Raw genomic sequence first — 25,103 nt, forward strand, 5'->3', positions numbered from 1 at the left:
GAGGTGATCCTTAGATAGTTTACGAGAGCTAAATACCCAGGATGGCAGAAGCTGTGTGGTAGAAGGTTTGGTTTGTAGGGTTAGAGGGATAGTGAAGGCAATGATGTGGTGGTCAGACCATAGGCAGGGAGAGTTGGAACTAATGGTGGCAAGGCAGTTGAGGTCTGCAATCCAATCCAAGGTGCAACCTTTGTTGTGGGTGAGTGCGCTGATGCAGTGGCTAAACGCCATGACATTGAGGGAGTTGGCCATGGAGGATGCTTGAGGGCAGGAGGGGTTGTTGAGACACAGCATAAGGTCACCCAGGAGGATCACTTTTGAAGAAGGCTTGATGTTGACTCCTAACGTGTGGCAAAGATCTCCTTCAAAGGTAGGGATGGGGCCAGGTGGATGGTAGACAGCATGGATTGTGATAGTGTTGGTGGCAGAGGTGGTCAGTTTCACTGATAGGATGCCACAGTGCTCATTAAGGGAGGTGTCTAATGGCCTTATATGAAGGTGGTCTTTTGCTATGAAGGCGACTACTCCACCTCTAGTGCCAAGTGACGGGAAAATGGTGTAACCTGTTGAGATTGCTAAAGAGAGGGATGGACCTGAGGCTGTATGTAGCCATGTGTCAGTGATGGCCAGGGTGTCTAGATTGCCTGTAATAAGGAGGTCATGGATATCCAGGGCATGGGCTGGTAGGGAGCGGGCATAGACCAGAGCAAGGTTGAGGGAGACCCTTGTAGGTTTCACTTGGCATGAAGTAACACACATAGGAGCAGCAACAATTGCAGCAACCTTAGGGGCTCTGGGAACATTTGTCAAATGGCTACGTGCATCATGGTTGTGAGCAGAGACATTAGCACTGGGGGACCAATTCACATTTTTCACTTGGCATGCAGTAACATACGTGGGAGCAGCTACAATTGCAGCAGCCTTAGGGGTGCTGGGAAATATTCTGACTAGCTAGGTGCAGCATATATGTGAGCAGAAGCATTAGCATCCCTATCGACAGGGCGAGTGGTGCTGGCGTCATTTCTGAACAGGTGTCATAGGAAGTCAGGGCGGAACTGCAGGCATTTCTCTGTCAGCAAAGTGTTCTGAGCCGCAGGTTACGATTTTGCTGCTTTAGGGATGGTGGGTGTGAAGTAATGCTCTTGATGAGGATCCTGCTGGTGTTCATGCGAACGGTGGGGGCTAAGAAGCCAGTTGCTAGCAATGCTTGGGTCGTGACCTGGCATTTCTGAGAAGTTGCGTGTACAGGTGGACTTGGTAGGGGCCTCAGGGTGCCCGTGTTCAGACTGTATGGCTGTCGGAGGACACAACATGGGCCCTTTGGGGAAGATTCCAAATGGCATGAGGAAGGAGGTGGGTCAGGGGAAGGAGATGGACACAGTACAGGAGAGGCAAATGGAAGTGGCGCGTGGCCATCGATTGCCCTGGACATCCACTGTGGCGGGCACATGCTCCAAGTTGCAGGGCTTTCCTTGGACATACAACACGGTACCCAGAGCTTGGGACAGCAGCATGCTGGTTATTCCTTGAGTACTGGTGAAGGACTGTGGCAGGCAGCGGTCTCAGCAGAGACCAGCAGTGACCATGAACAGCCTTATAACCCAGCATTGCATCCAGCCCAGCTGCGCCTCCCGGCTGGGGGCGGGCGTTATTTTCACTTCCTTCTGCATCCAATCATTTGATCGGCTTGGCACAGTCTCGGGAATGCTTCTTCCATTGATTGTTGTGGTGGCAGCCATCTTATTCACCCTAAGTACCTTGTTGTGCTGGTGGGGGCTATTATGTTGCTGGAGGCTGGTGGGTAGACAGACACCTCTGACTGAACCTGTCCCTTTAATGGGACACTGAAGGTAAATTGAGTAGCTGTTGTTAATTTGAGGGGCCTGCTTCTGTCAAAAGATGATTCATGGCACATAGTTGCATATTTAGCCTCAGAGTGGAAGGAGAGTGAATGGGTACTTTCAATTCAAAAGAAGTACTGCTCTCAAAAACAGGCATCATCCTTTCACGGCCGGAATCGGAGTACCTGAGTACCTAGCTTACATGGCTCAGATATATTTTCGCAGCAGACCTCTTAGATCTACTCCAAGAACCTCACCTTCACAAACCAACATATGGGAGGAAAATAATGCAGACTGTGGGCTATCCTTTGTGAAACATCTTGCCAAGTTTTATTTGAAAGAGAATAATGCAACAACATTTTAAACATCATCTGAAAACTCGTGAGCAATTATTTTACGTACCATAATGTAGAGGGTGCAATAGCACTGTTTCTTCTGCTAAGTTATGTATTCTGTTGTCTATCTGTTTTTATTCTGAAGTTTGTACAGCGCCTTGAAACTGGTCCCGTACAGGAAATACGTTTGTGCTCAATAATTATTGTTACTACTACTGACAACCAGGCAAAGGATTACATGGTGGATGCTGACATCAGCCAGGAGGTTTGTATTGCACACAGCAGTCAGAACAAGGAAGCAAACTTGATTCACAAATGGCTGCAGACATTTTGGTATTCCATAAGGATAAAAGAGTTTTCAGAGTTCAAAGGGGTGTTATGTTCCAATCAGGAAAGTTGGGTGCCCAAATAAAATGAAATTGGCAAACGAGGGGCACTTCAACTGACAAAGCAGAGAATGCATGAAAAATTATTGGTGGCTGTTCAGCGAAAATGAAGGTATGTTCAGAGATTCTGTTCCATGTGGCTTAAGTGAGAAGACAAAGCAGACTGCAACTTCCTCCACCTTTCCTAGACTACTGAGGTGGTGGCCACGTTTGACTATGTCATATCAACAGGCCTGCCCATGTTCATAAATGTGTTTAGCATTCTGACTTCCTGAGCACTTACCTTCTCTCAGCGTTCCTGATTGAGACTTTCACGGTGCTGGCTTCTGGCCCAAAAGGAGGCTTATCCTGCACCTATAAAAATAAGACAAACCCAGTAAGCAATTGCTGCATGATCTTAGAAATAACATTTAACCTCCATGAATTCTGTTCTGCTCAGAAACAACTAAACCTGCATGGTAATAATCCTCAATATCCTACCTGAACATTTGGAAAGAACACTTGAATATGCAACACTTGCAATATTTTCTAAAATGTACTTGTGTATCTGCAAGACATAAACCTCATCAATCCAAGGAACATGCCGGACTAATGGCACTTTGCTTTACCAAATATACAGCCTAGCGAGTGTGCACCAGTTGGAACGCTTTTTGCACACTTCTGCTCCCATCCTTTCCCCAAGGAAGCTTCTCATTAGTGCATTTTACGGAGATTTGGATATTCATCAAGCAGACTCACGCAGCCAGCTAGCCCATTGAGAGGTCTTTGGTAGCTACAGAGGTATTCCAATGCAGAGCAAGTGATTTTCATCAGAATCAGCATTAAACTGTTCAAGAGAACCTAAATACAGAACTACACAGTAACAATCCCAAGAACAAATCCCGAGGCACAAAACCAACAGCTCATCCAGAAACCACAATCCATGGGCCTACATTGCCCATGGATTGCTGCCAACTTCTGGGACTCGCTTCAGTTCAGGGATCTGTTATCCATTTCCAGATATTTTGGGAACAAGGGGAGGGCTGTCAGTGAAAAGACAGACCACAGGGAAGAAGCACAGACTTATTTTTCTGCTATAGTTCCAGGCGAGAGTAAACTGAAAACCAGATACAAAAGGCACGTTAATTCAACTTCAGGTTGTAGCCAGCCACAACCTCAACCAATTTCCATATTTCTGTCTGTTTTTTACTTCACCACTGTTTCCTCTCCCTGATGGAAGATAGAATCCAGATGGGATTTGGTGGGACTCCATAGAGTTCTCGCTGATGATACCAGGTAAGTGTTATATTATGTCTATTTCTAAGACTATGGGCCTCATTACGAGTCCGGCAGTAGCCGTGCCGGAAAAACCGGCAGGTTACCACCGGACCGGTAATACCATTCTGCCTCTGTGATTGCCAGAATCACCGGGGCATTACAACCCTGGAGGCAGAATTCTGTAAATCCCCATTCCGACTCCATGGGGATGGGGACCATGGAAACACCGGTTCTGTCTTTGACAGGCGGGTGGTGTTATTTTCGCCAGGTCAGACCTGATGGGAGTGACACCTCCTGCCTGCAGGACTTGGAATCATCTGGTACGGAAACAACGGTGGCGGTGGATTTACCGCCACTGTTGTTTCCGGACTGGCTGACTTGTAATGAGGCCCTATGATTCTGAAATAGGCCTTAGGTTTGACCCTCACCTCAGTTTGATTACATTTCTGTAAGAGGCCTTAGACTGAATTTCATACCATAATAAGAAGTAATTCTTCATCCTTACTTACGTGTTGAAATTGCTGTGCAAATTTGTAAACTTGTAGGAAACTGCAAAATGAAATGACCCTTACTCTTTCCTTAATTAGTACCCGGCGAGAGACAATCAGATTGTTAGACGCAATCTGATTGGCCCTGGCCGGGGCTTTACCCGACGCAGAATCCCTCGAATCTTCTACTTCCTTCATATTCCGGGCGTGAGGGTTTGGAAGCCCCTCAGCCAATGAGGAGGCTCAGAATGGGGTAATCCCAGCTCCGAGCCACCACGCGGCTGGTGGCTGCCAACCTCCCCCACCGGGGATTCAGGTAAGTGTTTTCTCCCTGTCGCCTAACCCCCCCTCCAAACAATCCCTCCCGCCTTCCAAACCCCACTTACCTTCTTTTTAGTCCTTTTTTGAGAGTGAACGCATTGGGTACACTTCTGTTCCGAGCACGTCCGCTTCCGATGGCCACCATGGAAAGGCTGCCATTTTTTTTACTTTTTCTTTTTCTGTTCGGAAACGCAGCATTTCGAAACAGAAAAACAATGCTATTAGTAGCCCTGTCTTGCGGGCAGGGGTACTAATAGCCATAAGCCACTCGCCACAGGGGCATTACTGAGTCAGGTAATGGCCCGGTGCCTTTGTTAAGACCCATGCGAACATTACCTGACTCAGTAATACCCCCGCGGCTCAGGGCAATTTGCTTAATCATAAACTTGTCTGTAGGAATACATGGGTAGTGTTAGATTTTGTAAATGACTGTGTTCCTGTTATTCTGATTGTACATATATAAATATATCGGATTAACCATTTGCTTATTCTTATAGCTGAAAATGTAGTCTGTTAGCTAAGTAACTCTCCTATGTCTATTAAATCATAACAAAGCGACAAAGGGAATAATGCAACACAAATTGAGCTAAGGTGCAGAACCTACCCCAGCCGACCCCCACAAGCACCCATTCAAAAGCCCTTTTGAGGGATCCTCCTCCATTTGTATAGATTTTTCATCTGCTTCAAGGATTGTTACAGTACTCATTACAATGTATACATTCCCATGATGTTCCATGTTCCTGCCTGGTGGCAATCAGCAACACAGAAGTGGTCACCCATTACAGAGCACCAAGTTCCTTCACCCACAAGTGTAAAAGTGATGAAACAAAGATGTGTCATGGGTTTTGACCCATGTTGAATCAATAGACTGGGTAGATGTGGGGATGAGCTGTCGCCGCCCATTATTCTATCCCAGAACAAACTAAATCAATAGACTGGGTGGATGTGGGGATGAGCTATCGCCGCCCACATTCACGCCAGAATAGGAGAACTGCGCAGTTGGCACGAGACCACTCCAAAGATACAACCTTCTTGTGGGGAATTCATTTTCTTAATCCCAAAAATGGTTGCATTACCAGTACTCACCACCATCAGAAAGCCGGCGTTTTAAAACCACCAGACTTTTGTTTAAAACTGAACAAATGAAACAAAACCAGACCAAGGAAAGACTTGCTAAGAGGTGGATACAATGTAAAACTATATTCTGAAATGACTTGAAGGAAGTAATTATTTAATGTATATGTAAAAATTGTCAGTTTGATTTGAATGTAGAAAACTGGGAACAAAAAGTGACATTTAGCTGAAACCTGGCTTAATGAAACTGAATTCTGCCTGACAACTACCCCCCACAGGAGTTGATACTGGATCAACAGCTGTGCTCCCAGGCCTGGCTGCCAGGCCTGGCTGCATCCAGAGGTCACATGGCCCTGTTGATTAGATTAGGGGTGGAGCAGCTGGGGACTACAGGGAGTTGAACAAAGGCCTGTCCTGGACTCGGGCAAATGTTATATTGGGGGACCGTAAAGTGGCTTCCTCTTAGGGGAAACTGGGAGGGGCAGTGCCTCTGCTAGCAGCTGAGCTTGGGGGAAGTGGATAAACCAGTTATTTCACCCTGTGATGTTGGAAGCCACACCCCTTTTTGACCAGGGCATAATTTCAAAAAGATAGATAACTCAAAGTGTGGACTTGTCAGAATTATATAAGTAATATCATTATTTTTGTGATTTTTCTGTGAACATTTTGAGATGCGTTAGGACCCTGTGGTGTATTCTGGGGGGTTGCTAGCGGAAAATAGGGTCTCACTCCAAATGTCTGCATGTTAAAAATCTGACACTTCATCAATTAATGTCCATACTCCTTGCGCACATGTGTGTAAATTTGGGTAAATGTCCGATATTGCAAAGCCAGTTAAAAAGCGCAAAATGTTGTCATTTTTGAATGCAAGCCCCCAGGAAGATCAGAGGCGGACAAGCATGGACCATAAGCAATATATAATGTGCACATGTAATTTCAACAAATTGTATATCTGGGAAGGATGTATTTGAATCAAATATAGATTTGTGGGCAAACTGACAAGGGGAGGTTCCTCTGACCATAAAACCTACAGCATCACTCTGACTCACATTTCCTTCCCCCAATCAAGGGAGAGAGGAGGGATTGGCCAATGATAAGTAAGAGGGGCAGGTTTAGTTATGACCAACGCACACACCAACTTTCCAAAACACATAAAAAGAGACTGCTGGGACAGGTAGAGACATTCAAATCCAGTTGCTGCGGAGCGTTTTGCCGGATCACACAACATCCAGAAGATACCAGTTCCAGACTGACTCCAGCTACATACTCCAGAACCTAGAACTTATACTTTAGAACCTAAATCAGAGGCCTAAAACCACAAGCTGAGTTCTCTGCAGCAGGCCTCAAATCATTGCAAGCTACTCACAGCTGGGCGAGCTGCTTGAATCCCTTGCCAAGAACTTTTGCCAGAACCAGTGCAGAGATCCAGGAGCCGTGCAGAGACCGCTGTATCCGGACAGACCAGACCAGGGCCAGACCAGACCAGACCGTGCAGAACCGCAGACCCAGAGACCATATCGCTGTGAAGTGCCGCTAGCCTGATTGATCAGCTCCGTGACGAGGTCCAGTCCTTCCAAAATATATTGTGAGCACTCCGGTCAGATTGTGACAGAAATAAGCTCTTAGTTTAAAATAATCTAATCCAAACTATTTTAATATAACCGGAACTGCCTCCTAGAAGTTGTCACTTGTCATTTTGTAAAGCTGCACCACTGTCACTTGTCAATTCTGCAGCTGCATAGCTGTCACTTGTCAATTTGAGTTACTTTAAATCCGAAAAACGACCCTTATAAAAGCGTTCATATCTCTGGAACCGTTCGTCTTAGGAACTTGGTTTAACTTTCCTCTGAAAGCTTAGGATCTCAGCTTTCCAACGAACCCGACACCGACTCCTTATACTTTTGCCGTAATCGCGATTCACGCACTCACGAATTTTACCGCGATTTGCGATTTGGTTAAAAATCCAGCCACGTGTAACCATCAGCAGTCATTTCTTTCCTTGCTAAAAATTCGTTTGCCTCTTAATCACCATCTCTGAATCATTGCTAAAGTGAGCCTGAACTCATCCCAAGTATCTCTCACTCACCCTGAACCTCCTAAAGGGAATTAAAACCATTTTCGGCATTTTTTTTAACTTCATTGCCACCACATTCAAAGCACTTGGGCCTGTGTTTTAAAACTCATACCGGTTTTCTCTAACCTTGCTGGGGTGGGAATTGAATTTCGTATTGTATTTGATTGCATTCCTGAGAACTGTGTGTGTTACTTCCATCTCCTTCCATTTCTTACATTGCATAGGGGAGGGGGGTTAATTGCCAGAGAAAAAGTGATTATCTTATCTTTTGCTAAAATCATATCAAGTATTTCTGTACTGCATTTTATTCCTCATTGCTTTTCCCTTGAAATCATAAAAGTATTTTTGCTACTTTATCCATCCTACACCAACTCCTCATTGATTATAAAGAAGTGTGCTAGTGTCAGATTACCCCTTGTTGATTAACATTATATTTATAAGGGCGATATCGATCATTCATTTATTAGAAAAGCGTGGTATCTATATTTTGTTTTATTTACTTCTTGGCTCAGTGGGGTCAGGGGGATTCTAAGAGAGGGGTGTTATATAGGGGTAGTCATCCAGAACTCATGAACTGGACATAAAGATATATCAATAAGGGTTTCCATTCAGTATCCCAGACTAAGCATTGACTTAGCTGTAGTGTTGAATTAAATCCTCTTACAGATGTCAGGACCGGGACCCACAGACCACTTATCCCAGGAGTTTGTTATGGCCTTTGATGCCGGTTGGCATGGTGCTGGGGGGGTGAGCAAAGCGTGCAGAACCATGAGTCCCATGGTTCCCTGCACCAGCATCAATTGGATAACATCAGCGTGCAAAGGGAACACAGCCGCTCTGCAACGGCCATTCTGTTTACCACGTCTCCTACAGGATATAAAAAAGATGGATGAGAAATTGCACACTTCAATATGGGAATGTCTGTCCCATGAGCTGTGTTTTTGTATTTTTGCCATTTGATTCACTCATTTTAACCCTTGACGCTCTGACTTCTCCTGCTCTTGTCTCTATTGGATTCTGTGTGTCTCGTAGTGATTGATTGAACTGTGCACCAATGATGGCCTTCCTGATCAACCACCTTTTTGGATCTGCCTTGGTATTTCATCCCTTTTGGTCTTTTGGAACAGAGACTACCCCTGGTCTTTTTTGGGATTATGGTTGGTGGATGCATAAGAACTTTCTGGATTAGCTGTTGGTTTTGTGCCTCGGGATTTGTTCTTGGTATTGTGACTATGTAGTTCTGTATTTAGTTTCTCTTGAATAGTTTAATGCTGATTCTGATGAAAATCAGTTGCTCTGCATTGGAATACCTCTGTAGCTGTGCACTTGATCTGTGCGGGACAGGGCCCTACCTCATCATACATAATCAATCCTACATCTATTATAACACTCCCTTCTCTCTCCTGGAAATAGGTGCAGTGGCCAGAATGAGATAACCCTGGTAGTAACAACAGAAGCTTTGTAACTGACAAGAGCGTTACATATGTCGATACTACATATACTCAGTGCCTTCCTTCTCTCCTTTTATCCTGGACGTAAGGTATTCTTGCTGTATTTTCTTGCTTCATGACTTTCCGCCGGCTATTTACACCAGAGTTTGTTTTAATCTTCAGGAGGCAACTTGCTTGGGAGGAAAGTCCTCCTGTTTAGATGTCCCAATTGAAGGGTCAGAGCTATCATATATCCTGCCTTGACCTGAGCTTGACAAAGGATGAGTAGTGTCAAAAACACCTACTCAGCTCCACACTATTACTAAACCAGCAGTGATCCCGATCATAAAGGTGAAACCAGCGAACCCACACAGGTGTATCTCCTTGATATCTTTTCGAAACATGGAATAAGGGCATGCTATGCTCTTCAGGAGGGGAGTGAGCTGGTACTGTAGCAATTCAAACAATAGTGCAACGAAAGGAAATGTCCAATCAAGCTACTATAAAAATACAAAGCTTTACCTAAGCTAAAAATAAACACAACTAATATTCCACCCCTTTAAAGATAACACAGACAAGGCACACTTTGGAATAAAGGAGCACTGTGGGTTAGAAGACAACTGTTATTAGTTGTGTGTGTACCAGATTGCACCTGCTTTTCTGAACTTGCTCTTGGATTTACACCTCTCAATTTGTTTGCATGGATTTTCTCAGGGTTTCAAATTGGAGCAGCTTTGCTGGACTTGCTTTTGGATTGCCCCTCTGGATTTGTTTGCCTGGATTTCCCCCATGTATCAACTATGAACAGTTTTACCTGATTGCTGTGGATTTGCCTGTTTTTGTTTCAGCCCTTGGGTTAACCCCTCTTTCCCCTTTGGCCTCAGATTGTCTGCTACCCTTGGCTCCACTTGGTTCATGCCTGGAGGTGGAAAAGTTTCCACTTCCCACCTCCCCTTGTTGGCCACCGCCTGCATTTAGCTTAAGTTTTACCGAAGTCCTCTCAACAATTCAGCTTCATACACTTCAGAGAGGGGTTGGGTGGGACTGTTGTGCATTAACTCATTCTTGCTTTCCTTGCAGGTAGAGGAAAGTGCAGGACAATTTATTTTTGTTGTCTCCATCCCTATCCCAGGGTAGTTTGAATCTTAGGCGATGGAATGGTTAGGGAAAAGGTCCTTGACGGAGCCCCATGCAGAGGTTGTTGCTGTGGTTGTGAAGGGCCTGACATGAACACACAGTGTGGTCCAAGCAGAAATGGCACATGGTATAAAGAAGCTTGGGATATGCAGGCAATGTCTCGGTCAGTGTCACTCACAAGCTGAATGAGGCAGAAACAATGGCCCAAAACTGTTCCTTGACATATTGGTTGCTGGGAGACTCGATCCCGGTCCATGATCCCCAGTGTCAAGGTGAGTCCTCGGTTGCAGTAGGCATTGCCTACACATTAATTTTACCCTAAATGTGCTCTTGGGATGAGTAGGGAGAGAAGTTTTCCTCTTCTTTCGCAACTTCTGTCTTAACCTTTATGGTCAAATTCTATAGAATATTTTGCAGCTCCAGCAGAGTCCCAGGTGAATCCATCGTGTGTTGAAGTCCATAGATGAATTCACTATATGGAGGGTTACATTCACCCCTCATATAGGCAAATGGCTACAGCAGATGGGTCCACAAGGCTATTAAGAGTCCAAGCATCGCTGCTGTAATGCTGTAATAGGTGTCTTTGGCCTACTAATGCCATACCCATAGTGTATTGTGTGTAGGAATTGGGTGGGAGGCAAATGTCTGGGGAGCCCCAGCAAACCCAAGATGGCAGAGTCCCTATCTGGACCAACTCTCTCCTCTGGGATACTCTACCTCCACTCCCTTCCTCCATCTGCCTTCTTCAAAAGGAATCTAGTAATTAGCGCATGGGCGTGAGTGGACATCGTCATGATAGGAATGTCTTTGAAACACTGGTTCCCAGGGGATATCAAAGGGATGCGTCCTGTGCCCCTTGAGGAAGGTGTCAACCTGCCTGTGGGAGGGGGGGAGCTAGTTTTAGGGGGGTCAAAGTAAAAACTTCCTGGGCCAGACCCCACAAAGTTTTTGTGGGTGGACCCAGGCCATATGGCTAATACACAGCCAGCCCTCTCAGGAATTAGTCATTTGACAATAATATTAACATCCAAATGCTTGTGGCTGCATAACTAAGGACTGTGGCCACCATTTCATAACCATAAATGGCTTATATTTATATATTAACGTTCCATCAGCCTGCTGGGGTACACATTTTATGTTTTGAACCAGAGCTGCAGATGAATAAAAAGCCACCTCTGCCTGTTGGAACTTTATGTTCCTGCAACTAGTCAGGAGTGGATATTTATCCCTCACTGATGTCTTACCATTGTAGTCACACTAACATATTATTTATTTTTTCACATTTTTCAATATCGCTTCCTTTGTGCCCATAATTTACTTACTAAATCATGGTCTCCTTTCAAATTTGAAACTGTATTGGTTCCCTTTTTCAATACAGTTGTGTACACACAGGACATGATTCAGACACCATGTGATCGTGAGTACTTTGATACTGATCACATGCAAATAAACATACTTTAGTTAGTGCAATGTGTGTGCACATCCCTTCCCCCTTTTTCTTTTCTCTAGCTCTTTAACCTAAAATCAGTCCTGAGGAAATCACTTGTAATGTCACGAAACACATAGAGGCGTTATCTTTTATCTGGAAATTAAAAATAGGAAGGCACACTGCTACTTATGAATGTGTTCCTTTGCTCCATTGCCTAAATTAAAAATACTAATAGTACAAAGCAACATTTGAAGACAGAGACACCTGGAGAAGGGCATAACTGTTGTCCGTGTTGGTGATAACCAGGTTTTGTTCACTGGATTCAAAATCTGTTAATGGGAGAAAGAGCGTGTTTCTGCAGAAGAGTGAGAGCTAGTATAGGGCCGTCTGGAGTTTCATGGTCAGGTCTTGACTGAGAGGATACTTTAGATAATGAATGTGAGGGATTTTGTGTGGCCTTGGTAGAAGTGCAAATCATTCAAGATTCATTGTTTTCAACCCAGGCTGGACTTGGGTTTTTGTAGAGGGATTACAAAGGATGCATTCAGGTTTTTTTAGGGGCTTAGTTTTAGGGGCTGCTTTTCAAAGAGGCATGGATGATGGAGAGGCTGGATCTCAGAGGGCTTATATTGACAGTATACAACCTTAATCTAACGTTCTGTAGCATTCATGTTTTGGTGGTTCTCAATGTTCAGATCACCAAGAAGTAACTCTTTTGACTCCAGGAGAAGTTTGAATTTAAATGGGGTGAGGTTGGAGAATTTGGGGATTAATAAGGTGACTGAGCAGTGTTGTTATCTGTATTGCCCGTAATCGGTCTGTGATCTAGAACCTTCCCCTTCCTTTTGTCCCTTGTGCTTTAGTATCAAGGGAATTCAATGCCATTCTTCTTCATATAGACTCACTATCAAACTAGTGGACATCGGGACCTAACATCCATTTGGGATATGGCGAGTTTCTTCAGAAGACAATTTGGAAAACTCTTGCAATAGCGCCTGAAATTTCACAGAACAGCACCACATGCATTCTTCATTGACAATAAGTGTACTGAAAAATCAATGGTCCCTGATGGAGTATGGGAACAGGCTTTTTTTGAGGGAAGTGATATTACATTAATAAGATCCCTCTGGTTTGTCTTCACTTGATATTTTCTGGTATATATTGGCTCCTTGTTAAACATTCAAAATAATCTCTAGTTGCGTGTGATGACTATGTAGGCATTAACCAAGTGACAAAGATTTGCTCACTAAATGAGGGCAAATGCCAAGGGTAGATGTCAGACTGCATACCACCTGAATGCATGTCTGCTGACCGTTTCTGCGATGCAAATAATTTTACAAAAATGTTTCGTGAAGTCATAGATTCTCTTTCATTGATCTGGAGGTCTTGATATGAACACAGGCAGGAGGTAACTTACTATTAAAGTCTCAAATTACAAAGTTCAAGAATATTCTGTATCATCTCATATTTTGAATTCTGTTCAACCCTGATTAGAACGTCAAACTTATGGTTATACACTGTTTGGAGGAGAATGGGTAAGGGTCCTACAGAATTCATGAACAAAACATTCTGCAAGAATATTTGATCTTCGTTGTAAATTCTCCCCATTATTCTTGCATCCACTCTTAGCCTTTGTTGATGGCTGTGAAAAGACACCTGCAACATCTAGCAGATCATTTAGTCATGTCCCTTGAAGAGATAGCACTCAAGAATTTTATGTAGCACATTGGTGCGAATTTCCCAACTTCCTTGCTAAACATGAGATACTTCAAAAAAGGCATGTAAATAAGTGTTCAGCAAAGATAAGAGTACAATTAAAAACAATCTTTGAGGATGAATGGAGCAAATGGAGACACAAATAGAGACATCTTGCAAGGATGGTAATACATGAAATGGTGATCTGTAGCACTTGTTAAACTTCAGCATATGAACATTCAATATAGGTCCCACCTTGTGTGCTAAACCCATAGCTGGTTGACATAAGGCACATATGAATTTACCCAACCTAAAATGGCTGATAAATTGCTTACAATGAAAACTAATTCTTGTTTAAGCTAATTGTAATGGGAATCATACAGGAACATTCTGATATCTAAATACAATTATTCTTGACTCTGTCAGTTTAGTTCTTGGGCCCAGCAGACACAGATGAAGATGCATGTTACAAAGATACTTTAGCCACAATAGAATGTATAATCCGAGATGAAATGTATTAGAAATGCCCTTGTTTGAGATTTGAAAAATATCTGTAATGCAAAAGTGGAGACTAATTCAGCCTCTACATGATACTTTGTTCCTATGAGCAAGGTCTTGGAAGGTACACATTTAAATAGTAGCCCCCTGTTCAGTTAACATGTAAGGACTGCCTCTTGCGGTGCTACTTAACTTTTTTCTTGTAACCCTTTGCACATATAATAGAATTGCCAATTGAGTGTGGTGTTACTAATTGAATATCAATAGCAACATTGGATAAAAGAATTACAAAACAAATGAATGCAAGAAAAAACAAAAAAAGTCTTTATGGACTGCTATTGGTCTCGAGATTCGAATGAATGTGTAACAGATGTTTTACTCTTTACCCACCGTCCACTGAAGGGATTATGATGGTTAAAATCTTCTTTTCCACCCTCAAAACTAATCCAATGAATTGAGATCTTAGATGGGAAACTTCCAATCTTAATGGCATTGTTAAGAAAATCACCATATATACTAAGAGTAAATGTGACCTTAATGATACAGGCTAAATAGGAACACTTTAGGTCCTTGACACCACCTTCACCATTGTTTGTAAACAGGCTGCTGACCTCTCAGGGGACCTTGATCCAAATCTGACATTGGCAAACCATCTCCGGATCTGGAACAATCAGTCACCTATTAGCCACACTGAAGGTCTGGCTGGGAACAACAACAAGGGGATGTTTTCTAACACTCCCCTTTCCACAGTTACCATTTCAACAACTTCTTCTCCATTGTTGAAAACATCACTTCCCATATACTTAACAATAGTAACATGCCCCAACCAAGACCACGTAAATAGAGCTGTTTTTATGGGAGGACAAAAGGGGCACTTCCCCAGCCCCTACCTTGGAGGGGGCCCCCGCAAGGCTGCGTGATCTAAAAAAGTAAGATTCCATTGTTCACCAGACTTAAGTAACACATGTAAAATGATTTTATGGCGTGCCGCTGAGGCTTTAAACCTATTGCCTGTCCGTTTTGGCAAGTACTTTCTACCTTGATCAGTTCATCAAGTAACGCTTTCTGTCTTCACTGTGGTATACATAGAGTGTGTGTTCCTTACGGCACAACTCTGTAGCATTCGCTCCATCCTGTGGGAATTATGTTGATCATGTGCAATAGCCAAAGTTGAAATGTATATTGATAAATTGAGTGCCACAATGGTTCAGAAGTTAGCTCAGTGTGTTAAGCATGCATTGCAGATATCTATGTTCATGTACAAGATTAGAATCACAGATTCCAGCAAGGCTGCCTGATTCTTTCCTACTTCTGAATTTTATAAACCTGTCTGCATTTTAACTTGGTTTTGCAGCACCTCAGGTGCTATTATCAGCAATGTGTCTGCACCAGATAGGCGTTGCTATAAAAACTAACATGTCATCCATATGGTGAAGGTCTAGAATTGGTTTGTTCAGATGGGGTGTTTTAAAACCTAGGCAATCACCTCTAACAAAGAGCATAAACTTTTAGTCCAAGAGGTGAATTGGTATCCACATTCAAGACTGTGGAACCAAAGCGTTCATGCTTGTATCCTGGCATTGCCCGCAGACGATGCAGTGATACTGGTTATATCATCTAATATCTCCTACATTACTATGCTGTCTTCTGTGAGGTTCACCTTCTTGCATGCTAGTGGCATTGTTTAGCCCACTACTTGATCTTTCTTCTTATGTAGGCCATTTGAGTGGAAGGAGTGGTAGAGAGAAGAGTGCGGATCACACGTAGCAGGCCTAGGGCAAGCATATTTTAACATCTCCTCATTTGACAAAAAAAGTTTACTTTTTTGTAAAAGTCAACTTTTTTTTATACGTTTATTAATAACAATTTCACAGCCACAGTTTTGGAAGTATTCAAAGATTTAAAATCCAAAAGACAACCCCAGATTAAATCTGTTGAATCACATTGATTGGTATGCTGGTACTTATATACTTCTCTTGACGATCGAGGAAGCTAGAATCATTCCCATTTTGCGTAACACACTTCTATAATACTTTGTTTTTTAAAATGGTCAAGTTTGGTAATATGATGTATACTTTCCAAGTCAGTTTTTAAAAATCAGATTATTTTAGTTCATGGTAAGAACTGGAAAAGAATGTGTTCAAATGAAGAAATTGCAGATTTGGCACAAATCATGTATCACCCCTCAACCAATGTGTGATCCTGGGCATCTCATTTGATCTCAGGTTATGACCTTCAAAAAAGCCTCACTCGTGATTTCACTGGCTATAGTGTTGCTTCCACTATAATAGTGAGCGTTGATACATTGCACACCACAGGCACATGTTCCTTTGATCGCTAATGGCAACACTATTTGAAAACCATGTCCCACTTCTAATCTCTGTCTGTCTGGATACAGACACCTTCCTGGTAGCTTTTACTATGCATCCACTATCCATACTATGGCATGTGTAGCTTTCTCCTTCCTTCTAATTGGTCTCCTCTATCCATGCTTGAGCACTTCTGCATTCTTGACACAGCTAATGTGAGTTCTCTTTCTATTCTGGGTTACATGTACCTTTTACATACCGTCCTGCATTAATATTACAGGCTGTATACCTTCCGGGATGATACTGATAAAATGTACCCTATATCTTTACTCGAGCAGAAGTAACCTCTTTGTAGTCTGCTAATGTTGGCCTTCAAATGCTTCCTGTTTATCATTCTGATTATAGCAAGAATGAAGAGGGTAAGGGGAAATTAAAGGGAGTAAACATGCTTATTTTGAATGCTGTGAGGCAGCATAACAACCTATATAGGTTGTCATCATGACGAAGGGGTGGGGGGTGACCAGATATTCTTGATTACTTCATTCCTTTGGTTTGGTGGAGGTGTGCACTAAAGATGTACGTATCCAGGGCCCCAAAAAAGCTTACGATGGCCCTGGACCCAAGCACACCAACATAATTCACAACCCATCCTTGCTGCAACCCACTTAGGCTCAAGTACCTATAATGATAGTATGTTTGATGCAAGATCAGCTATACAAAATGCCTCTACTTCATCCCATAACAGAAAAGCTGCAGATTGACATCCTGAGCCTAAATGGGATCTAGGTCACTGACTGCTTTACCACTGACCTAGATACATAGTGTCCATATATCTTTAATATACAACACAACCGTAGGAGCAAACGGTGAAGAGGAGGATTTGCTTCATCTGCCCAGATGCATTGATGGTCTCTTTCCAGTACACAAACATCCACTCTAGAATCCAATACTTGGAAATACATAAACAATCCACAACATCACCATCACCTGGACCAGGTCTCATCATACCCTAGGGTACAACACATTCTTTCCTGACTGAACTTGTCAGCAGAATATTATTCACCTCTACTAAGATCCTGATCCTTGTTGACATCAACTTGTGGATGGATTCATTGACTGCCAAAATGCCTAACCAACTTGAATGTACCATGTTAAAACTTAGCTTCTACTCCTCGGTCAATGCTACAAGCCATTGGAATGGATGTAATCACGTCCCTTAACATACCTGTAATGATGGCATCACACACTAGACCCATGGTCAGACCACAAACTAGCACTAAGCAAGTTGCTGCACCAAAGGAAACAGGAGGCCCAAAACAAAGTTCAGAATCAACTACCACAAACCTCTTCAGGCCACTTAAAAAATATTAAAAAGCCAGCTGTTGTCAAACCTTCAATCCAGACTTGATCACCACAACCCTTGCCCGGGCCATGGCCAACTCTGAGAAGGTAGTAAAACGTAGCTGAGATGACTGGACATTGCAGCTACAATAATCTATAAGAAATCAAATGCACAACACAAAGCGGTCAACAATTGTTTTGAACATGAACCCAAAGCTCAGAAAATAATTCTCAGAAATGTGGGTGTCACTCCCAGTGGTTTGCCAACACTTTATGTGATATGGGGGTCCCCAGTGAGCACCTATGAACCATAAAGGGGTTACCCAAGAGGTCCAGTACATGAGGAGGGATCATGTGCTCTAACTCCTCCTATCCAACCACATAATGTACATTCAGTGCTCCAGTGGTGCACTGCATGGAAAAATCACATAACAGGTTGCATATTCTATTTGAATACACAGAGATGGATAACTTTGTATAGAAAACACAACAAACACACCACACTACCCCCTCCTCCTCGTTCTACTTATTTCAAATGACCATCTTGTGAATAATATGGCAGCCAATACCTTCAATTACTGCACATGGGACTCCACCTTTTAGATGGTTGATAGTGGTAAGTATGGACCAGCATCTGTTTCAGGTTTTTGTTTTTTAAAGCAAAATGAGGTATGTGTCATGATCTCTGCTTCCAAAAGATCAGGACTTGCCCGACTCCCTTGGAAGCAGACCCATAACCCCGGTTCCGAGTGCCAGCCAGTCCCAATTGGGACCTTTTGGACCCTGTCCTGGTGCCAGTGGCACCAGGCTCATAAAGATGCCCAGTCCCAGCGCTGGAAGCGCCGGGCTCATAATGCTTGGGTGGACTTACCTGCAGCAGACCATGCTGCTTACTTACCTGCCAGTTGAACCCCTGATCCTCTTCTGTTTGGGACTACTTTTCCTGTTGGGTGGGGCAGGAGCCACTCCCTAGGTTCAGAATACTGGAACTCTTCTGGAAAGCAGGAACTCTTTTCTTACCTAGGCGTGGCTGTGGAAGGAGACACCTATGCACTACAGGAGGCTATTTAAACCACACCCGATGGATGAATCTTGCTTTGTGTTATTCTGCATTCTCTGCAGCAGAACGCTCATCGTGTCTTCTGCTTCTGATCCTGGGCCTAAGGGAACAAAGGCTTACCATCCTGGAATCCAGTCTTCAGCAGCACCTGTAAAGACAAAGAAAGAACAGGTTAGCACTACGGTCTTCAGTGGCAGCGCATCTCTTATCTGGTCCATCGGCTGTCACCAACGCCTCGCGCTGCATTCCGGCATCTGAAAGACACAGGCTTACCTACTCTTCGCATGCTCCGGAGGTTTTCGCACTGCATTCCGGCATCTGAAAGACAAAAGCTTACCAGCTCTTCGCACGCTCCGGAGGCCTTCGGCGCTGCATCCCGCATCTGAAAGACAAAAGAAGGTGCGTTTAAAGACATTGGGCAACTTTATTACTCACGTGCCATTACTCCTTCCCACGCCGAATCCAGTGGGTATTCCAGCACCCTTCAGCTTCTCTAAAGCTCCGAACTTGTACCTGCAAGATAAAAGGGACAGTTAGTGCGCATCGTGAAGCAGGCTACAAGCGCTTACTTACGTGCTTCCAGGCGCTTCTATTCCTCACGCGGGTTCGATCCTCAACTCTCATCAGCCCGCCATCCGCCATCGCCGGAACCCTGCAAAACAAGAGATATCATTACAAAAGACTTTTAAGACATTTGAAGTGCCCAGAACTTACCGTTCGTGCAGTTAACGATGGACAGCAGTCCTCTGAGGTCAAGAGGCCTGCACCCTTATCCAGTGAAGAAACTGGTTACGGCACCCTGCCCCGAGGCAGATGGAGAGCTCGGCGTTCACTTACCTAAGACATCTTACTCTTCAAGTCAGACATACAGTGCACAGAGGTCCAGCCCAAAGAGCCAACCGTGTGTTACACATCACCTTTGAAGATACGGCATTCACCCAGTCAAGACCGGCGCCTCTGTGGGAATCAGGTGAGCGTTACAGAACACAAAGCCTACCGCAAAACTCCCACCCAGGCGCTATGGAAACCTCGGATACCGACCAGCTAGGCCAGTTACTTGGGGAACTAAGAGCAGAAGTGCATGCAGCCCGTCAGGAGATGAATGCTCTAAGAAGGGAACTGATTATTTCCAAGGAGCGAACAGACGATCTCGCTAGACAATTGCTACAGTCACAAGCCGGACAAACTCCGTTACCCGCATCAGGGGCAAATCTTCCTTCAACATCCTCTACGAACCCAGTGCAGATCAACCTACTTGGGAATGTACCTCTGGCTCCGCCCGAACGATTTTCTGGTGACCCAAAGAGGTTTGCAGTATTTATTAATCAGTGCCGGTTGCACTTCTTATGCCGGCCAGCAGCCTTTCCAACTGATCAAGCTAAGGTAGCTTTCGTGCTTTCGTACCTTAGTGGCAATGCGGCAGACTGGTCGATCCCTCTAGTTAATCAAGATGATCCGGTTCTCCATGATTTTCAAGCTTTTCAGCTCAGTATGGAAAAACTGTTTGCAAGACATTCACAGGGGCAGGCCTTGGACAATGAGCTCCTTTCATTGCGACAGGGTAATCAAGACCTTTTGGCTTATATTGCGTCTTTCAACAGACTGATTGTGGAAACTCGATGGCCTGAGGACAAAAGGATTACGCTGTTTTATAGAGGTCTACGTGGAGAGCTCAAAGATGTGTTAGCCCAAGAAGTGAATCCCCAGCAAGACTGTTCGGACTATATTGACTTAGTCGTTCAAATTGACCACAGACTGCAGAACAGGAAGGCCGATCGTTCCAAGTTTGATGCTCGAGTATTTTCCAAACCACCAACTCCTACCAAAGGAGTAGACTCCGGGGAACCCATGCAAATAGGGGGCCTGAAAGGACCACTAACACAAAAGGAGCGGGAAAGGAGAAAACAGCTGCAATTATGCCTCTATTGCGGAAACTCGGGGCACTTTCTTCGAGACTGTCCGGTGAAACCAGCCAAGAAGGCAGTAGGAGCTGCAGTTACCAGGGTCACAAACTCTGAGCAGGGAAACGACCTCGCCCGACAAGAATAGAGGTCCTCTTGCCGAGCGTTAAAACCAGTTCAGTGACCTCGCATTTCGTGATACCTATGGTCCTCATTAGCCCTGAACATCCAGATCGATTACATGCGATTGAAGCTTACGTCGACAGCGGTGCCATCGGCAATTATGTGGATCATGAAATGGTTTTGAGGATGAATCTGACTCCTTGTCCAAAGGCTGTAAAGGACGTCATTACTACGGTGGATGGTACGGAGATAGCCTCCGGACCAGTAACGCATACCACCCAAGAAGTGACGCTAGTAAGTCAAGATGGACACCATGAGAAGATCGTGTTCGATGTGATCAAGGCCCCTCAGTTCCAGATTATTCTAAGAATTCCTTGGTTAGAGAAGCACAATCCTCAGATCAATTGGCGAGCAAGAACGGTTCTGTTTCCAGAATGTGTCTCTACTTGTCACCCTCGACCTGGCGTTGCATTGGCAGCAATTTCCTCGGAGGCTCCCCAGTTACCTCCTGAATACCTAGAATTCCAAGATGTTTTCCGGAAGGATCAGGCTAACTCTCTACCTCCTCATAGGTCTTATGACTGCCAGATAGACCTGATACCTGGATCTACTCCTCCTTGTAGTAGAATTTATGCTCCACCGAGCCTGAGAATCTTCACCTCCGACAATACCTGGATCAATACCTAGCGAATGAGTTTATTCGTCATTCCAAGTCCCCTGCTTCCTCAGCTTTGTTCTTCGTTCCAAAAAAATAAGGGGACCTTAGAACTTGTATAGATTATCGCGCCCTGAACCAGATCACCGTTAAGAATAGATATCCGTTACCTTTGATCCCTGAACTCCTGGACCAAGTCAGAAAAGCATGCATATATACAAAGCTGGATCTTAGAGGAGCCTACCACTTGGTACGAGTAAAAGAGGGCGATGAATGGAAGACGGCCTTCCGCACCAAGTATGGGCTATTTGAATATCAGGTCATGCCCTTCGGACTTTGCAATGCCCCGGCCGCCTTTCAATATTTTATGAACGATGTCCTCAGAGAGCTCATAGATGTGTGTGTTGTTGTTTACATTGACGACATCCTCGTTTATTCTTCATCGGAAACTGAACATCGGAAACACGTGAAAATGGTCCTTGAGAGATTGCGTCAACACAAACTTTTCGCTAAGTTGGAAAAATGTGTTTTCAACGTGACTGAAGTTGAATTCTTGGGATTCATATTATCACCTAGCGGAGTGCGTATGGATTCAAAGAAGGTCGATGCAATTCTCAAATGGCCATCGCCATCCTCCGTAAAAGGTGTTCAAAGCATGTTAGGCTTCGCTAACTTTTACCGCAGGTTTATCCCCGAATTCTCTCGAATAGTCCAGCCCATCACCGCCTTGTTAAAGAAAAACAAACGTTTTGAATGGTCTACCGAGGCGGAACAAGCTTTCCAGAATTTGAAGACTAGATTTATCTCTGCACCGATCTTAAAACATCCTCGCCCAGAACTCCCCTACATCGTTGAAACTGATGCTTCGAGCCTTGCCATGGGGGCAGTTCTATCACAAAAGGACCCAGTAACCAATCAGTTGCATCCCGTGGCATTTTGGTCCCGCAAATTCTCGCCTCCTGAAATCAATTACACTATTACTGATAAGGAACTTCTAGCTATCAAGTCCGCCTTTAAGGCTTGGCGGCATTATCTTCTGGGGGCCCGACACACCGTTACTGTGATTACAGATCACCGAAACCTGCAATATTTGAAAACCGCAAAAGCTCAATCCTCTAGGCAACTCCGTTGGGCACTATTCTTTGCCGAGTTTGACTTCATAATTACCTATCGACCTGGTACAAAAAACGGTAAAGCTGATGCCCTTTCTCGGATGGGAGTGGAAGAACATTTGATCAATCCTAAACCTGTACCTATCATTCCCGAACAAAGGATTCTAGGTGTAATCGCCACACAATCCATAGAGGAAGTTAAGGATAAAGCCAGGCTACTGGTAACTCCAGCAGACATACAGAATTGGCATCTGCAGGGAAAGGACTTTACAGTGAAGGACAACCTATTATATTTCCAAGAACGGTTATACCTGCCCAGCACAGATTTACAGAAAAAGGTAATCTCTTGTTAACACGATTCTTTAATGGAAGGACATCCCGGTATGACCAAGACCTCGGAAAAGATCAAGCGCTACTTCTGGTGGCCATCTTGGAAAAAAGATATCAGAGACTTTATAATGTCCTGTGGAGTACGCGCCCAAAACAAGAGTCAAAAGGAAAAACCAGCCGGCCTCTTACGCCCTATTGACATCCCGCCTCGCCCTTGGCATACGCTTTCTATGGACTTCATCACCGATCTACCTCCATGCTCCGGATACAATACGATCCTAGTAATCGTGGACCTATTCTCCAAGATGGCGCATTTCATTCCACTCAAAGGCTTACCAACAGCAGCAACTCTGGCCCGAGAATTTCTCGAAAACATTGTCCGACTGCACGGTTTTCCTTCAGTTCTAATTTCGGATCGAAGTAGTCAATTTATTTCTCATTTTTGGCGAAGTTGCTGTCGGTCGGTTCAAATTGATGTGAGACTTTCGACCAGCCACCACCCTCAAACCGACGGACAAACCGAGAGGACCAATCAAACTCTGGAACAGTATTTGCGCTGCATGCTACAACAAACTGAAAAAACTTGGAAAGATATCCTTTGGATAGCCGAATATGCCTACAATAACTCTGTCCACTCGGGAACTGGGAAGACCCCGTTTTTTCTTTTATACGGTAGTCACCCTCGAACCTCGGAGTTGGATCCACTCCAAGATCTTGGAACACCAGCAGTAGACCACCTGCATTCTACAATCACCCAAGCCTTTAAGGAAGCCGTTTCTCACCTTCAAAGGGCTAAAGAACAATACAAGAAAGGAGCAGACCAACATCGGAAGGAAGCCCCCCAATATCAAGTAGGAGATCAAGTCTGGTTATCCACCAAATATCTACCTCTAAAAGGACCACGCACATTCAACCCAAGATACCTTGGTCCCTATTTCATCACTACCATAGTAAATCCAGTAGCGGTCAAGTTGGACTTGCCCCCTCACATGAAGATACATCCGGTCTTCCACGTCTCTCTATTAAAACCCGTGCAACCTCAAACCCGACTAACTACATCTCCAAAACCTATTCTAGTTGATGGAGAACTCGAGTTTGAAGTCAAAAGCATCCTGGATTCCAAGATCTCCAAATCTAAACTATTTTACCTGATTGACTGGAAAGGCTACGGTCCCCAAGAAAGATCCTGGGAACCTGCAGAATATGTCCACGCGCCTCGTCTAATCAAAAGATTTCATCGAACATTTCCTAACAAGCCCAAACCCCCGGAGAAGCCCGGTTTGGGAGGGGCCTTGAGGGGGGGTGCTGTCATGATCTCTGCTTCCAAAAGATCAGGACTTGCCGACTCCCTTGGAAGCAGACCCATAACCCCGGTTCCGAGTGCCAGCCAGTCCCAATTGGGACCTTTTGGACCCTGTCCTGGCGCCAGTGGCACCAGGCTCATAAAGATGCCCAGTCCCAGCGCTGGAAGCGCCGGGCTCATAATGCTTGGGTGGACTTACCTGCAGCAGACCATGCTGCTTACTTACCTGCCAGTTGAACCCCTGATCCTCTTCTGTTTGGGACTACTTTTCCTGTTGGGTGGGGCAGGAGCCACTCCCTAGGTTCAGAATACTGGAACTCTTCTGGAAAGCAGGAACTCTTTTCTTACCTAGGCGTGGCTGTGGAAGGAGACACCTAAGCACTACAGGAGGCTATTTAAACCACACCCGATGGATGAATCTTGCTTTGTGTTATTCTGCATTCTCTGCAGCAGAACGCTCATCGTGTCTTCTGCTTCTGATCCTGGGCCTAAGGGAACAAAGGCTTACCATCCTGGAATCCAGTCTTCAGCAGCACCTGTAAAGACAAAGAAAGAACAGGTTAGCACTACGGTCTTCAGTGGCAGCGCATCTCTTACCTGGTCCATCGGCTGTCACCAACGCCTCGCGCTGCATTCCGGCATCTGAAAGACAAAGGCTTACCTACTCTTCGCATGCTCCGGAGGTCTTCGCACTGCATTCCGGCATCTGAAAGACAAAAGCTTACCAGCTCTTCGCACGCTCCGGAGGCCTTTGGCGCTGCATCCCACATCTGAAAGACAAAAGAAGGTGCGTTTAAAGACATTGGGCAACTTTATTACTCACGTGCCATTACTCCTTCCCACGCCGAATCCAGTGGGTATTCCAGCACCCTTCAGCTTCTCTAAAGCTCCGAACTTGTACCTGCAAGATAAAAGGGACAGTTAGTGCGCATCGTGAAGCAGGCTACAAGCGCTTACGTGCTTCCAGGCGCTTCTATTCCTCACGCGGGTTCGATCCTCAACTC

The 25,103-nt window shown here is 44.5% G+C and overlaps 1 protein-coding gene across 14 annotated transcripts in view; it reads right to left on the bottom strand.

The window, feature by feature from the left end:
* FUT9 (fucosyltransferase 9) overlaps window positions 1-25,103 on the bottom strand; it is a 1,273,880-nt gene that overhangs the window by 366,710 nt on the left and 882,067 nt on the right. For all 14 annotated transcript variants that reach the window (XR_011260450.1, XM_069606441.1, XM_069606433.1 and 11 more), the window contains one exon: window positions 2,846-2,916. The gene's annotated coding sequence lies outside the window, so the exon portion shown is untranslated. The remainder of the gene's footprint in view (window positions 1-2,845; window positions 2,917-25,103) is intronic.

This window comes from Ambystoma mexicanum, chromosome 4p (assembly GCF_040938575.1).
Source record: "Ambystoma mexicanum isolate Mex_15411 chromosome 4p, UKY_AmexF1_1, whole genome shotgun sequence".
Lineage (NCBI taxonomy): Eukaryota > Metazoa > Chordata > Amphibia > Caudata > Ambystomatidae > Ambystoma > Ambystoma mexicanum.